Source organism: Phocoena phocoena, chromosome X, assembly GCF_963924675.1.
Source record: "Phocoena phocoena chromosome X, mPhoPho1.1, whole genome shotgun sequence".
NCBI lineage: Eukaryota > Metazoa > Chordata > Mammalia > Artiodactyla > Phocoenidae > Phocoena > Phocoena phocoena.
Genome location: NC_089240.1, coordinates 3,516,023 through 3,533,548, shown reverse-complemented (window position 1 = coordinate 3,533,548; position 17,526 = coordinate 3,516,023).

Genomic DNA, 17,526 nt, shown 5'->3' with positions numbered 1-17,526 from the left:
CAGTTGTAAATTTGGCCACTTATAGGTTGGGTTTCTAGTATGATAGAGACCTTCAACTGTTTCACAATATCTGTATAAAATACTTTCTACTGAAGAAGTGTGACCACCCATATTGGCACTAATGGAAAATGTGTCCATGCCAGAGCGTTTTCAATAAACATGCATGAGTGTCCCGGAACAGGGCTAGCACTGGGGTTTGAGGCAGTGCCCTTAGGAAATTACGTGCTCCTTGGAATTTTATCACCGCCTTACTTTGTGATTTAACAAAAACTTGTAAAATAAACTGATTGAAAGAAAAATCCCTACATCAACTCTTTTCACAGCAACGATTCTTAAAGTTGGGCTTTATGCATTTATTAGCTACTCTAAGACATCATATTCAAATTTGGGTCAGAAAAGAATTCAGGACAAAAACATTAGATGCCTGTTTAAAATTATCATTTTATTTTTTTCCAGCTTTATTGAGATATAATTGACTTATAACGTTGAGTACATTTAAGGTGTGCAATCTGATGATTTGTTTATATTGTGAAATGATAATAGCAATAACTGTGGTGAGAACTTTTAAAATCTGCTCTCTTAGCAACTTTCAAGTATATGATACAGTATTGTTAACTGTATGTTTACTGGATTTATACGTAACCATGCTGTACATTAGACCCCAGAACTTATTCGTCTTGTAACTGAATGTTTGTACCCTTTGACCGACATCTCCCCGTTTTCTCCAGCCCCCCAGCCCCTGGTAACCACCGTTCTCCTCTCTGGTTCTATGAGTTTGTTGTTGTTTTTTTTTCAGATTCCACATACAAGTGAGATCATACGGAATTTGTCTTTCTCTGTCTGACTTATTTCACTTAGCATAATGCCCCCAAGGTCAGCCCATGTTGTCACAAAAGGTAAGAACTCCTTTTTGTTAACTTATACATTTATATATTATTTATAGTAGCCAAGATATATATTCTATATAAACATATATATTACATATATTACATATACATATACAATATACATATATGTGTATACATATACATATATATCTTGGCTAATGTAAGTATATGTATACCCTTTTCCTTTGGCTATATACCCAGAACTGATACTGCTGCATTATATGGTAATTCTATTTTTAGTTTTCTGAGCAAAGTCCATACTGTTTTCCATAATGGTTGTAGCAATTTACATTCTGACCAACAATATACAAGGGTTCCCTTTTCTCCGCATCCCTGCCAGCATTTGTTATTGCTTGTCTTTTTGACCATGGCCGTTCTAACAGGTGTGAGGTGGTATCTCATGTGGTTTTGGTGTGCATTTCCCTGATGTCCATTTAGTGATGTCCATTCCCTGATGTTTGCATGTAGTGATGTCCATCACCTTTCCGTGGGTCTGTTGATAGTTTGGTTTAGTCCCACTTGTTTATTTTTCATTTTGTTGCTTTTGGTTTCATATCCAGAAAAATCATTGCCAAGACCAATGTCAAGGAGTTTTCCCCCTGTATTTTGCTCTAGGCGTTATATGGTTTCAGGTCTTTCATTTAAGTTTTAAACTATGTGAAGTTACTTTTTTGTGAGTGGTAGTATAAGATGGGGGTCCAGTTTCATCATTTTCATGTGGGCATCCAGTTTCTTCAGAAAAATTTATAGAAGAGACTGTCTTTTCCCCATTGAGTATTCTTGGCTGTCTTGTCCAATATTAGTTGATCATATATTAGATGTCAGTTTTAAGGTGTGATAATTCTAGGTAGACTATAAGTTCTGGCATGTGTGGGATTCTTTAATAATTTAACTCAGTAGGGAATGAAATGGCTATCAAAGCAGCACAAGTTATCCAAAGGAAGAATCAATTCACCCTGGCTTATATGAATTGTTTCTTTTGGAATTTTCAGTCAGTATTAGCTAAAAGAAAGAAAACCACAAGTTTACTTAATATTCAAATTTAGTCTTTGAAGTAAACCAGTGTATTTTCTTAATAGTCTTAAGGCAATTTTCATATTAGCAAATAATGGTTTCTAGTACTCTGGCATCTAACCCACCTGTTATAATTCTCTCATCGCCTCTATTTTGGTGAAGTGCTCAATGCAACAATCATACAGAAAAATAAGAAGGATGTGACATGTATGCTGAAATGCTTTGCTGTTTTGTAAGGACATGGATTTTGTAGGGCTGGTGGCTTTGAACACTCCCAGGGGAACAGGAATTGTCTAGGCATTTCGAGGTGGTGATGGGCCTAATATAAGATTCTGTGTCTCAAACTGACACATCTTGGTTTCACATCCCTTTCCTCCCTTCTGATGGAAGTGCTAATAAGTAGAAAAATGGCCAAGAGACTGTCAGTGCAAAAAAGGAATAATAGGAAAAGAAGAGCTCTTTGGGACGTGACTGCATTTTTAAACAGTTAGAGAATGAAACCCTGTTATTACTATTGTTCTATCATCTTTGTTTTTAAGAAACTATTCCTATATTATGCTTTAAGACAAACCTGAAATCAACCTGCATAGATCGTGCTGGTTAATCAGAGAGGGGGAGAAAACAAGAAGAGAATAAATAGGTTCATATAACATTCTTTTTTTTAAATATTCTTTTCCATTATGGTTTATCATAGGGTATTGAATATAGTTCCCTGTGCTCTACAGTAGGACCTTGTTGTTTATCCATCCTTTGTATAATACTTTGCATCTGCGAATCCCAACCTCCCACTCCATCCCTCCCACACTCCTCCCCCTTGGCAACCACAAGTCTGTTCTCTATGTCTGTGAGTCTGTTTTGTAAATAAGTTCATTTGTGTCATATTTTAGATTCCACATATAAGTGATATCATATTGTATTTGTCTTCCTCTTTCAGACTTACTTCACTTAGTATGATTTACATTCAGGTGTCCAACTTTCCCAGCACCACTTGCTGAAGAGACTCTCTTTTTCCCATTGTGTATTCTTGCCTCCGTTGTTGAAGATTAATTGACTGTAGGTGTGTGGGTTTGTTTCTGGGCTCTATATTCTGCTCTTGGTATCTGTATGTCTGTTTTTGTGCCAATACCATGCTGTTTTGATTCCTGTAGCTTTGTAGTATTGTCTGAAGTCGGGGGGGGGGGTTCTGCTTTTTGCTTTGTTCTTTTTCTTCAGAACTGCTTTGCCCATTCTGGATCTTTTATGGTTCCACAAAAATTTTAGGATTATTTGGTCTAGTTCTTTGAAAAATGTCATGGGTAATTTGATCAGAAGCACATTAAGTCTGTAGATTGCTTTTGGGTGGTATGGCTAAATGCCTCCATTTTTTTGTGGGGGGGCTGCATTGTGTTTTTGTTGCTGCGTGCGGGCTTTCTCTAGTTGCAGCGAACGGGGGCTACTCTTCGTTGCGGTGCGTGGGCTTCTCACTGCAGCGGCTTCTCTTGTTGCAGAGCATGGGGTCTAGGCACGCGGGCTTCAGTAGTTGTGGCGCATGGGCTCAGTAGCTGTGGCTCACGGGTTCTAGAGCGCAGGCTCAGTAGTTGTGGCGCAGGGGCTCGGTAGCTCCATGGCATGTGGGATCTTCCCGGACCAGGGCTCGAACCCATGTCCCCTGCACTGGCAGGCGCATTCTTAACCACTGCGCCACCAGGGAAGCCTCCAAATGCCTCCATTTTTGAACGTGCATCCCATGAGAAACACGTAACTCAGATAGTCCTGCAAAGAACACCAATTACCTCACCTTTTTCCTAACCTCCAATCACCTTTCCCCATACCTAAGACCACCCTGCTTCTTCATCTTGTAAATATCTCAAGCCCCTCCCCTTCAGGGAGGTGTGTCTGAGATTTGTTCTCCCATCTCCTTGCTTGGCTGTCTTGTGAATAAACCCTTTCTCTGCTGCAAACCCAGCATCTCAGCGTTTGTCTTGCTGTGCGTTGGGCAAACAAACCTGGACGGGTTACACCTATTCATCTAAAACTTGTGTCACCCCTCTTCTAAAAGGATACCCATTGGTGGGGATCAATCAGTACCAGGAGTTACTCTTACACACTCAGAAAAAAAGAAGGAGAATTGAGTGGCTTGGGTATTTCTTTTAAGTACCCCAATTTCTCCTCCCCAGTGAAATTTCTTCTATGCTGCCCTCCTGACACACCCTCAGATGGGAAAAAGGAGCCATGCAAGTGTGTCCTGTGGCTTGGAAAACGTCTTCAGTTGATTAAGGAACTCATCCCTGATTCTAAAGGAGAGATTCCTCTCCTAGAAAAAGCTCTTGGGACTAACAGTTAATGGTACAAAGACTTGGGTGATAATACTTACAAGTTACTGAGTCTCACATGCAACCTTTATGGTTAGAACTTTCATTATTTCAAGACTTGGAAAAGTCCTGAAGTAGTAAATCCAAGTCTTCAGAGCACAAGTCATTCCTCAATCCTTTTCAGTGGTTGTGATTTTCTCATACTATGACTATTTTCAATCCACATACTTATGGGTTCTGGGAGATCCAAGGCATAGCAGTGGTTTGGGGGAGAAGGAACAGCCATGAACCAGAATATATTTCTCTGTTCCAGTAAAATTCTGCGAGGCACATCCTATTCTTATACACCAGTACAATTTTGCCCATATGTAGGATTCCAGCAGCTCCATGGCACCATCACAAAGTTATAATTTCTTGCCAGTGGAAATGTCCACCCAACATCTTATAGTAGGTGACAGATCAGGGGTTTAAATCCAGAACTTCTGCCTAAAAAGTTAGTGCAACATGGGAGATACACCTGAGAATTTGTTTTATTCATGGGGCCAAAGATTAGTAGGAAAAAAACAGTGTTTAAGAAAACTTGAGGGGCTTCCCTGGTGGTGCAGTGGTTAAGAATCCGCCTGCCAATACAGGGGACACGGGTTGGAGCTCAGGTCCGAGAGGATCCCACATGCCGCGGAGCAACTAAGCCCGTGCGCCACAACTACTGAGCCTGCGCTCTAGAGCCCGTGAGCCACAACTACTGAAGCCCGCACGCCGAGAGCCCGTGCTCCGCAACAAGAGAAGCCACCGCAATGAGAAGCCCGCTCACTGCAATGAAGAGTAGCCTCCACTCACCACAACTAGAGAAAGCCTGTGCACAGCAACAAAGACGCAACACAGCCAAAAATAAATAAAATAAAAAATAAATTTATAAAAAAAAAAGAACAGAAAAGTTGAGTTCTAGTTCTATTTACTGCTTTCTAGGTGGTAGATATTGTACAAGTCACTTAATGATTTGGGGCTACACTTCCTTCTCTATAAAACTGAGTTAGTTAGTAATGCTTATCCTCCTCTCAATTTTTTTTTTCACTGCAAGAATAAAAAGAGAAGATGCATGGGAAGCACTATGTAAGTTCCACAGCATTATAAAGATGAAAGGTGGTATTACTTAGCGATATTTTTATGCTTCACTTAGAAGCTCAAATAAAGCAGTCCTTCCTATAAAGGGCAGTTTCCTTCTTCCTGAAATAAATTCTGATACTAAAAATCATCAGATTTCTTTTTCCTTAATGAGAAATGGACGAGTTTGCTATAGTAATTTTAACCTCCATCTTGACTATAAATACGCAAGCTGGACTTTTGTGTGAAAGGCGTTCTGTGAAATGACCGATTCAGTAGAACCTTGACAGTTATCCAACCATCATGACCAGAGTTCTGGCATCGCGTTCTTGTAGAATTCAGCCTTACGATGGGCGCAGGTGGGCACACCTGTATTGGTAGGTTTAAACTCCGTGAAAATGAATAGGAACTTGATCTGTTGAGGATTCGTTACCTGAAATCATTTGATGCACCCCATATATAGATGTCTGCTAGTATCTTACTATCTTTAAGACTCATAATGTATAGAACTGCAGTTGACAGAACATTATTACGGTGTCAAATTAAATGTCCGAAGCCATAAAACTGCTCACCGCTCATTTATGGAGAACTGACCTTTTCGTTTTATTTAATATGTTTTACAATTTTCTTTTCCAGGAACCACAGTTTTTAAAAGTTCTGTTGTAGGGACAAAGCATCCATCATCTTTGGAATTTGCACGTTGCCCTCTGTGGCTACCTTCCCTAGCTGATAGCCCACAAAATCAAATTATGAAAAACATATTGATTTCCAAGAGACGTAAACCTGTAAAAATTGTTTTTCCATGTTTTGAATTTGAGTGACTGCTTTCATTTTTGATGGTGTTTGTGTAGTGATATCTAAACTCTGTCAGAAATTTGCCATTTGATGGATACTCTTGTTAAAATAGGAAACTGCAATGGAATATGTAACTGTAACATTTAGACTCTGAGGCAAAACAAATACTGGAAGGAAATTTCATTGTGGCATATTTTTTCCCCATAGGGATTGTTTGAAAAGAAACCATTTTCTAGATTTCCTTTCAGTTCTTTGGAAGATCCTCCAGTGGCCAGTGTAGCCCGATGTTTTTGCTGATTTCCAAATTTGGGGTTGGGTCGCGTAAACACACCTAAAATCTAATTGCAGATTCTAGATCTCTTTTCCCTATCAAGATAGTCATTTCCACAATACCACCCTAGTTTCCTTCTCTAATACAGGTCACTCTTTTTTCCTCCACTTCATGACTTACCTCCTTCGTCTCACTTCCTGCAAGATGAAATCCATACAAGCAAAAGACATAGCTATAATACAGTATAAAATAATTATTACACACGAAAGTATGCATTAGAATTAGAATATTTCTACTTTCTTTGCTGGACTCATTTGAGGTCAGTCTCCCAAACGTCACTCCCTTTATTCCATATGAAATTTGACTTCAATTACTACATGAACAGGTGGTTTCATCAGCCTTCTGGCATTTTTTCCCTTCTCTCTCTGCTGCATTTGGTGTTTTACCGGAGACCTGGACCTGCCATGCGTTTTAGGGGTCAGCAGTTATCGTTGAGAAGTAGGTAAGGATTTGAGGAGTGCAGCGAGTGTTTTTATGTCATCAGAATTGATTCACCCTCCAACGGCTTATCTGTTCTGCTGGTGGTGAAGTGGAAATTTTAAAACCGTTCAATACAGAGGGTTAGCGGACCGTCCTCACAGAAGGGATTACGAGAGTGGGTGGGATTGTGGGGCGATGCTTGACCACCAACCGCTGTTGCAATTGTCAAGCAGTCATTGCTGGGGTCTCGCTACTTAAAAAAAAAAAAAACCCTCTGATGTGTAGAAACATCTAGCTTCTCTGACTTAAAGCTCTAGGGAGCCGAGAGACATTTCCCCAAAGTTGTGAGGTTTTGTCAAGATTCTTTGTATTTGGGATTCATTGGTTTACAGCTTTTGCATGTTTTCTCAGCTCTTCAAAGAAAAATACAGGTCGACAACCTCTCCCTTAATGTACTCATTTCCTACATCCTTGAAATTAAGAAATGTGCACACAGATCCTATTTGGGCCCACATTTATTGTGTATTTTATACGGTGCTAAATTCTAAATTTACCTTTCTCCTAAGTGCTGGGGGGTAAAATTAAAATGCCTGCCTTCTTGATCATAGACAGTGTAACTGTCTATGAATAAATATTATTCCTGAGCTGTATTGCAGAGCTCTTGAAATGCTAGCAGGAATGTCTCCATCCATCCAGCATCAAGTGTGCAAAATCACTGCTCACGGTTGACGAGAAGCAGCAAATAGCAGAGTGGATACCTCGTCTTGAGTGGGAAAGTGGCCCTCAATTTAAATTGGCATAAGCCACGGTAGAGAGAGAGGGGAAGAAGTGTGGTGAAGAGAAACCAATGGCATTTTAAATGTTTTAGTAAAATAAATAACAAGATCATTTCACGAGGGACTTTTACCATCAAGGTAGACAGAATGGTCTTTCTTTTTCTGTTTGACGTTGATTATGTTTGATTTCGGAGCTGTCCTGAAAACTTTCCAGTGAGGGTGGAACTTTCTGCATGCTTACTATATGCAGACATCTCAGGTTTTCACATCTGTTTCTCTTGTTCTTCCTACAGCTTTAAAAAATCACTGTCTATGTTGTCTGTGGAATTGTTGTTCCCCCCCCTCCAGCCGCCATAAAGTTGGTGTCCTCAACACTGGCACCTGTGACTGTGACTTTTTTTTTAACTTTTTACTTTATATTGGAGTAGAGTTGGCTTACAATGTTGTGTTAGTTTCAGGTGTACAGCAAAGTGAATCAGTTATACGTACACATATATCCATTCTTTTTTAGATTGTTTTCCCATATAGGTCATTACAGAGTATTGAGTAGAGTTCTCTGTGCTATACAGCAGGTTCTTATTAGTTATCTTTTTTTTTTTCTTTTTCGATGGTACGCGGGCCTCTCTCTGTTGTGGCCTCTCCCGTGGCAGAGCACAGGCTCCGGATGCGCAGGCTCAGCGGCCACGGCTCACGGGCCCAGCCGCTCCACGGCATGTGGGATCTTCCCGGACCGAGGCACGAACCCATGTCCCCTGCATTGGCAGGCGGACTCTCAACCGCTGCGCCACCAGGGAAGCCCTAGTTATCTATTTTATATATAGTAGTGTGTATATGTCAATCCCGGTCTCCTAATTTATCCCTCTTCCCCCATCCCCTGGTAACCATAAGTTTGTTTTCTACATCTGTGACTCTGTTTCTGTTTTGTAAATAAGTTCATTTGTACCATCCACATATAAGCAATGTCATATGATATTTGTCTTTCTCTCTCTGACTTATTTCACTCAGTATGACAATCTCTAGGTCCACCCATGTTGCTACAAATGGCATTATTTCATTCTTTTTCATGGCTGAGTAATATTCCATTGCATACATGTACCACATCTTCTTTATCCATTCATCTGTCGATGGACACTTAGGTTGCTTCCATGTCTTGGCCATTGTAGAGTGCTTCTGTGAACATTGGGGTGCATGTATTGTTTTGAATTATGGTTGTCTCTTGATATATGCCCGGGAGTGGGATTGCAGATCATACAGTAGCTGTATTTTTAGGGTTTTTTTTTTTTCCCCTGTGACTGTGATCTTATTTGGAAATAATCTTTGCAGATGTAATTAAGATGTAAGTTAAGATGAGGTCATACGGGCATAGGGTGATCTCGTAATCCAATGTGCCTGGTGTCTTTATAAGAAGAGAAGAAATACAGAAACTAACATGCACAGAGGGGAGACTTCCAGGTAGAAAGAGGGACACACAGTGAAATTCATGTGATGACAGAGCCAGAGATTGCAGTAAGGCAGCTACAAGCCAAGGAATGTCAGAGGCTGCTGGTGGGGTGGGGGGAGAAGGATTCCATCCATATTGTGAGAACACAGCCTCAAGGACGCCAGGAATTCAGACTTCAACTCCAGACCCGTGAGAGAACGAATTTCCGTGGTTGTGAGCCACCCAGTTTGTGATAGTTTGTTCTATAGCAGCCACAGGAAAGGAACAGAGTCTATTTTTATGTTTCTCTCTCACGTCTCCCTCTTTCAGTGTCTGTCTGTTCCCGTATCTCTATGTCTTGCGGTTACACCTTTGTCTTGCATTTCCTTTCTTTGATCTACTGCCTGTCTAGCTGTTTTTCTTTTCCCATCTCTGAGTTCTTTTCTCCATTTACCCCTTAACTGGCAAGACAGAGAGTCAACATGGGACGGAGGAAAGAGCGTGGATCAGGGCTACAGAGCCCTGTGGTTTCTATTCCTCGTTTGCCTCAAATGTCAAAAATCCCTTTCATCCCTAGCCTTAGTACCGTGCTTGGTTGTTGTGGAAACACCATGGATAATTTCTGAGAAAACACATCCTAATTGATAAAAGACAAGGTCATTTTAAAGTATTGAAACTGATGCAGAGATTTACATTTGCCATGTGGAATTAATGAATGTATATATGTTCCTGATTTTCATATGTCTGTCTATAAACCAATATAAAAGTTTAATTTTACACGTGCACATGTACTTAAAATCTTCTGTGTCTCAATGCCCATTCGTGTATAGGTTGGAAAATTATTTTTCTGTCCTTGCTAGTCATGTGATATCTCACCGAGCTGTTTCCCTGTCCTATCTCCTGTAAATTTCAGAATACATTTCTATGAACATATTATAGCATTGTGCAAATTATGACTGTGATTTTCCGCCCACTCATAGTGCCCCTGAGCCTTGCATGGATTCATTTTCATCTCCTGGGGACACTTGGAAACAAGGTGGTGGCACAACCCTCAAAGATGAAGATGTTGAACTTGGTTTTAGATTATAACATTATCCCAATAAGCTGAATATATGAAGAAAAGTGTCATGTCATTTTCTTTAGCCTGATGAGACCTGAATAATATTCTGGGTCGATAGACAGAGCTAAGAGTGAAATATAGACCTTATTCTAGAAGCTCTATTTGGTCCATATTTCAAATAAGCTGGTCCATTTTCTTCCCAGTTCATACAACAAGGCTGTGTAAGTTTCCAGATATTACGTCAAACCCAGAAGCTTATCTCATTGGGAAATCTTGTTGAAAATATGGAAGATAGGCCAATAAAAAGCATAAGTAAAATACACAACGTGGACTAAAACCATAGCAAAGGTAGCAGCATAATAAACAGAGACAAAGCCTTTTTAATAAGCATTATCATTTAGATCTATTGTTTCTGGTCTCAGCTGAGACGACTCTTCAATTTAAAAGCTTGGAGGTCCCGTTGAAGGGAAGTGAGAACCTACAAAGGATCATGCTTACTTTGGGAAATTCAGTTTTATCTAAGATAAGAAAATATGTATGTACTGTAACATTTATGCACAAAGGGACAATGAAAGGGGCAAAATAAGGAAAACACATCTGTGGGAATTACTTCTGAAAATGTAACTCACTGATGTCTGCACAGGTTGGACCGTCAGGGGTCCTTTCTTTGGTGTGAGATATCCTTCTGTAGGCAGAGGCTGCTATCGCAAATCCCTGTGGAGATTAAAGCCATTTTCCACATAACTTGGGTTTTCACAACAGCTCAAAGCACCTGCTCCAGCACGGCCACCAGGGTCAATGGTGTCATTTGTTACTTCTTCTGAATATTCTCCATAATTATCTTTGTTTCTATTTCATTTCAAAATGATGGATCTGACGGCCACCAATATGGTTATCATGGAACAGAAATCTTTATGGTGAAAAAGTCAGTCTCACTAATTGTCACAAGTGTCAAAGAACAGAGGACCGTTAGTAAATTCAGAGTCTAGTTCAAATTGGTTGCCCATGAATATTTATTGAATGAAGGTCTGGCATTCATTAACTTGTTTATATATATATATATATATATATATATACACACATAAATTTATGTGTATATGTTATATATATAAATTTTGGTTTAAATAATACACTAGCCCTATATATATATATGTATACATATATGTATATATATATATAATATATAAATTTTGGTTTAAATAATATATATACTATCCCTATATATGTGCATATATATGTTATATATGTTTAAATTTTGGTTTAAATAAGAGACTATATATATGTGTACAAATACATGTGTGTGTATATATGTTATATATATATAAATTTTGGTTTTAAATAATACACTATCCCAATATATAAAAATATATACTATCATATATAAATATATAATATATATAATTGTATATGTATGCTATATAGTATAAATACATACATGTATTATAGATACATATAAAATACTATATATATTAATGCATATACACATGTTAATAGTATTTTATATGTATGTATAACACATGTATGTATTTACACTATATAGTATCTATTATATAAATATACCTAATGTACCTAATATAATGTATAACATAATATATAATTTGTGTATAATTTTGAAATGCAGTGTATTAACGGAAAATTTGCGGGAATTCCCTGGTGGTCCAGTGGTTAAGACTTGGCACTCCAGGGGTCCCTGGGTGTCTGGTACCTGCTCTGGGGGTGATAAGGGCAGGTGGATCGTGGTCCAGAGTATGGGAGCCCCATAGAGGAGGAGATTGGGGTGTGGGTCCTAGACTTATTGGTTTGCATTTGAAAAATGCACTTGGGGGCTAGTTACTGTCTCTAGGAAGTCAGTAGCCCTGGGAGATGAGGTCCCTTATGGACAGCAAAACCGCAAATGTCAAAGCATCAGACTACAGAAAATAAAGACATGGTTATTTGAATATTTCTCCCTCTCTGTCTCTGTCTCTCTCTGTCTCTGTCTCTCTCTGTCTCTGTCTCTCTCTGTCTCTGTCTGTCTCTGTCTCTCTCTCTCTCTCTCTGTCTCTCTGTCTCAGCACTGCACGAAAGTTTGAAGTCCACATAGAGCCAGCAGATACAGGCTGTAGCAGGTTTTCTACTGTCATCTTCTAAATGCTCAATGGAAATGAATCATTATTTCCTTCAGACTTCGACAGATAAATCCATTCTTCTCTTTTCTAAACACGGAGGTGCTGTTTTAATGCAGTTACTCCCATTCAAAATCCAGTCAGATAGATTCTCAGATAATTATAGCAACATTAACTGCAGTATCGTTGAATATTGCCAAACTGTCCTTGGTGAGTTCGAAGAGAACTTTGAGGTCTTCCAGGAGTTTGACACCTAAAAACTTTGTTCTAAGCGAGGTGACCTTGTCTATCAAGGCCGGCAAGCCTGCTGACTGCTTCCATGCTTGAGTTTGGGGAAAATAGTTATTAGTAAGAAAGAGGGCGTGCCTGTGTTTCAATACATGCCTTTAAAATAAGAGGTCAACATTCCATACTGGCCATGAGAAAATGACACAGAAGCATTGAGTTTGCTTGAATTTGATACGTTGAATCAGGTGTTGGTGAACCATGGCCATTATTTATAAAATAATCTTTATCAGAAAATAACCACGATTCATTTCTATGGCTGTATGGGAACTAAAGGAGTAGAATTGAGTAGTTCCAACAGAGCCCTTATGGTCTGCAAAGCCTAGAATAATTATTATTTGGATGTTTTACAAAGAAAAAGTTTTCCCACCCTGTTCTAGATCCAGGCAGAGAGCGTGTGTGTTAAAAACGATGCGCTTATTATATTAGCTGTGTTAGCGGAGACTACTGTGGTCATCACTTGACAGTATACATAACTTGAACCGTCATGGTATATGCCCTAATCTTACGGTGATATATATATGAATTATTTCTCAGTAAAACTGGGGGAAAAAGAAACGTGCTGAGGGAACACACAGTAGCTGTTCTACATATTGAGACTGAACACTATATATGCTTTTATGTTTTTCTTTAGAAGACAAGAAAAAAAGCGCAATGATCATAATCAGATTAATAGCAATAATGTACTCTTTAATCTCAGGCAACATTGTAGTTTGGGGTCGGGCATCAAAGAGAAGTGCTATTGTATCATTGGAGCCTTAAACTCTTTCTTCAGATATTTTATCATGAAAGAGCGTATTCTGTCCAAAAGTGCTATGGTTGAAATGAGATACAAAACCCTCAGAATTATGACCAAAGAGAGCAAAAGAAAAGCTCCCATGTGTTCATATAATTCTGGAAATAATCCAGTATGTAGGTATAATTCTTGCAGTACACATTGAAATGCGTAGAGATGCTTTTAAAGGATGTTTTAAGAACTGGATTTGCATGTGATTATATGAAATGTGTGGAATGTCATGTATGGAACTCGTTCTTTGAAACTAACTCTCCTACGTAAGTGTAGGCATCGACCATTTATAACCAAGAAGGGCTGGTGGTTACCATATTGTACAGCTCAGATATAGAACATTTTCATCACTGTAGAGAGTTCCACTGGAAAGTATGGCTCCAAAAAATAGAATGAATTCTGTTTTTAAAAGGCAGATCATTCATAATTCTAAATATTGCGACATCTTTTCTAAAGTGAAAATGCTTACTTTATAATGCATTTTTCAAATTCCACTCTCTGGTGATATTTGAAGAATTACGACAATTTATAAAATATATATGGGAGCACAACTGGACTAACAGCAAGATTTCCTTTATCTTAGAGAAGGTTCCCTTTGGCTTTTTTTCATAGTTTTGAAATATCCATCTTGCATGTCTAGAGACTTTATTTGAATCTAGCAAAAAAAAAAAAGGCTCAAAAGATGACCTTTTCATGCAAGAAAAGTTAAATGTGGTGGCATTATCATATCATATGTTTTATTATTTCCATATTCATCAGCTTAATGCAGAGTGAAAAATGGTGGCTATGTTTTTTCCCCCCTGAAATTCAATAAAGTGTTATTATGTGGACCCCGGAAGGCATTTATTAAGTCTCTGTAAGGCATGGTGCTGGGGCAGTCAATAGCCTGGTTATTGGTTTCTAGGGTCTAGCTTCATATTTCAGAAATAACTTAATTTGTGTGTTCCATGGACTTGATTTTCAAGGGACAGGATCACATTTCACACACAAAAAGTGGAGACATCTTTCAGAGATAAGTGGCCATTTTTCATGCATTTCAAATAAGTGTTAGTCATCTAAAAATCAACAAAGTGCTTCAGGATCAAAGACGATAGACTGAGCGGTTCACGAATTGTTGTCAGCATCACTTGAGAATGAAATAGAATGGAAATGACCTTTCTTTCCTCACCCCCTACTCATTTATTTTTCCTAGAAACCTGTTCTTCACTTACTCATCCGGTAGAGTCTTTCAAACAAATTTTAACTGCCTTTCCGTTATGCAAGATCTGTCTCCTTGGGAATAAGGGAGGAGACAAAAATTAGGAAGAAAACAATGATTAAAAATTATTCTGAGAGGGGGCTTCCCTGGTGGCGCAGTGGTTGAGAGTCCGCCTGCCGATGCGGGGGACACGGGTTCGTGCCCCGGTCCGGGAAGATCCCACGTGCCGCGGAGCTGCTGGGCCCGTGAGCCATGGCCGCTGAGCCTGCGCGTCCGGAGCCTGTTGCTCCGCAACGGGAGAGCCCACAGCGGTGAGAGGCCCGCGTACCGCAAAAAAAAAAAAAAAAATTAGTCCGAGAGAAGATAGCGACGTTCCCCTAAGAAATGCCTTTTGGTTAAATCATTGAGTTAATTTTATAAAGAACCTCTTGTTCCAGCCAATACTACCAATTATTATAATAGTACTCAAAATGAAGTCTGTTTTCAAGAAATGGTTTTCAAACATTTGTATAAACGTATATAGCTTATGGAAATATTTATGGCATCACATTTTTAGCAGACCACTTTAAAAAAATTTTCACCTTTTTTCTCTTTAATATTCTAACTGGTCAATTGGAGATTTTCTGGGCATATGGTATAATCCCTTTTGGGGCTCTAATAGATGTAATTCACCATGTCTTCCATGGGTTAGATCAGTAACCACTCAGAGTTTTTATCCACTAGCTTTTTAGTTAATTATTATTTTTTTTTTTTAGTTAATTATTTTTAAGAAAAGCAGTTGGTCCAAAAATTTAGTTGTGTTATAATCTTTTTTCTTTAATTGCGGTATAGTTGCTTTACAGTGTTGTATTAGTTTCTACTGTACAGCAAAGTGAATCAGCTCTACGTATCCATATATCCCCTCTTTTTTTGGATTTCCTTCCCAGTTAGGTCACCACAGAGCATTGAATAGAGTTCCCTGGTCTATACAGCAGGTTCTCATTAGTTATAATTGATGAAATGTTAAAATACAACTGTGAATCAATCCATCGTTTTCTCCTTCATTCTTTCTCTTTCTTTGTCTCTTGCGAACAGTCTTCAAAAATACTGTCCACGAGCCACGTGGCTTGCCCATGTTCCTGAGAACCATCGCTGAAAATGATGGCTTTTGAGCCACCAGAAACTACATTTTAAAGAACCTTTCCAGAGGGATTATGTGACACTGAAATCTGAGAAATCTGGAAATCTGTTGCACTCTCTCAAGGAACAGATGGGAGTCAATCACTCACCAGGTAAGTTTCCTTCTGCCATTTTCCTCTTGTTTATGTTGGTTAGCTCCTGAGCCCTTGTCTCTGAGAGATATTACATCGCTAGTGATTTTTTTTTTCAGTTTAAGCCAATACTGTCTCCTTTATTTCTGTTCTCTCAAGGTCTGATGCAGCTGGCACTCTAATCTTAGTTCAGTGGCCAACTTATTACCGTCTGTATGTGAAAATTAGCATCCTCCCAGTCCTTGGTTATTAGTTGATAGGATGGTGTCACACAAGCAGTAGTTCAGCTCAGTATTCTAATTATATCAATCCGATACATCACTAAATTAATTGCTTGAGGTGGCATCTAGTAAAAAAATACTTTATTGATTTATTTACTTCGCTCGTAAGAAGGGATGCAGCTTTAAGTAAGCAATGCATATGTTTAGTATAACTTTTCCCCATTGTATATGCATGAAAATGATTCGCTCCTTGTGATACTATACATTGTGGATTTTTGTTTCCCTTGGGTTTAATCTTGTTGATCATATAGCTTGAACACAGTTATCTTTTCCTATATCTTTTCTCTTTTTTTGAAGTGCAAGCATACATAACAATCTTTTGACTTACATAATTAGAAAAGACCCGTATGAAAAAAAGAAAATACCTGTATGTATCAGCATGCATTTATTGCAATAAATCATTTCTTCCCACAAGTTACCATCTACCTGTGGGACTCATCTGTGCCCTTATGGCGATTTGCTCAGGAGTTTTTAACACAAGTACAAGGGTTTGCCAGTGAGATAAATGGGTCCGTGATCCATGTTACCCAGAGGACTTATGAAGCCATGTTGGGAGAAACGATATCTTAAGAAAGAAATTCCTCAGTAGATTTAAAGATCATGATGGAAAAAATTGGGGACAGTAGCTCTGATATGTTCAAATCCTAGTGGGGAGAGAATATTTCACATTGAGATTTACCAAAGGAAGGCAGTATATGAATTGGCTTTGGCTATGTTCTCTCTACTGGATACCAGATTTAAAACCAGTGGATCCATTCTGAATCTTTGGAAGGAAAAATCTAGGTTTTTCTGGAACACACAGCCTGGCTATCGTACAGGTGTTCCAGTTGTTGAGATATTACTATTTTAAGGAACACTTAAGACCTGTGGACTCAGTAAATGACTACAGTAAGTCCCCTCCATACGAATGAGTTCTGATCTGAGAGCACGTTCGTAAGTGCAATTTCTTCGTAAGTCCAACAAAGGTAGCCTAAGTACCCAGCTAACACACTCGGCTATATAGTGCTGTTCTGTAATAGGTTTATAATACTTTTCACACAAATACTACATAAAATACAAACACAAAAAATAAAGAAAATATTTTCATTCTTACAGTACAGTACCTTGAAAATTATAGTTGTACACACAACAGCTGGCACACAGGGACACGTTCGCATCTTTGAAAGTTCGCAACTTGAAGGTTCGTATGTGGGGGACTTACTATACTCCCTCACCTCAGTCCTTTATTAACTGCTGTTTTTTGAAAAATGTCACCAGACTTCAGACTCCTTAGTCTGGTGGGAGAAAGGAATTTTGTCTCCATCCCATGGCCACCAATGTTTTTTTTATTCCCCCTTCCTAGAATGGCACACTTAGATTATGGGTTTTACTGTCATTGGATGCAAGAGAAATCTTAAAATGTTCAAATATTACACATCAGTATGTGAAAGCCAACCGATTAAAGATACTTGGGGTGGATACAATATTTTGGGAAGGTTGAGGAGAGGAGCGACATTGTCTGTCCTTCCAGGTGTGGATGAATTTC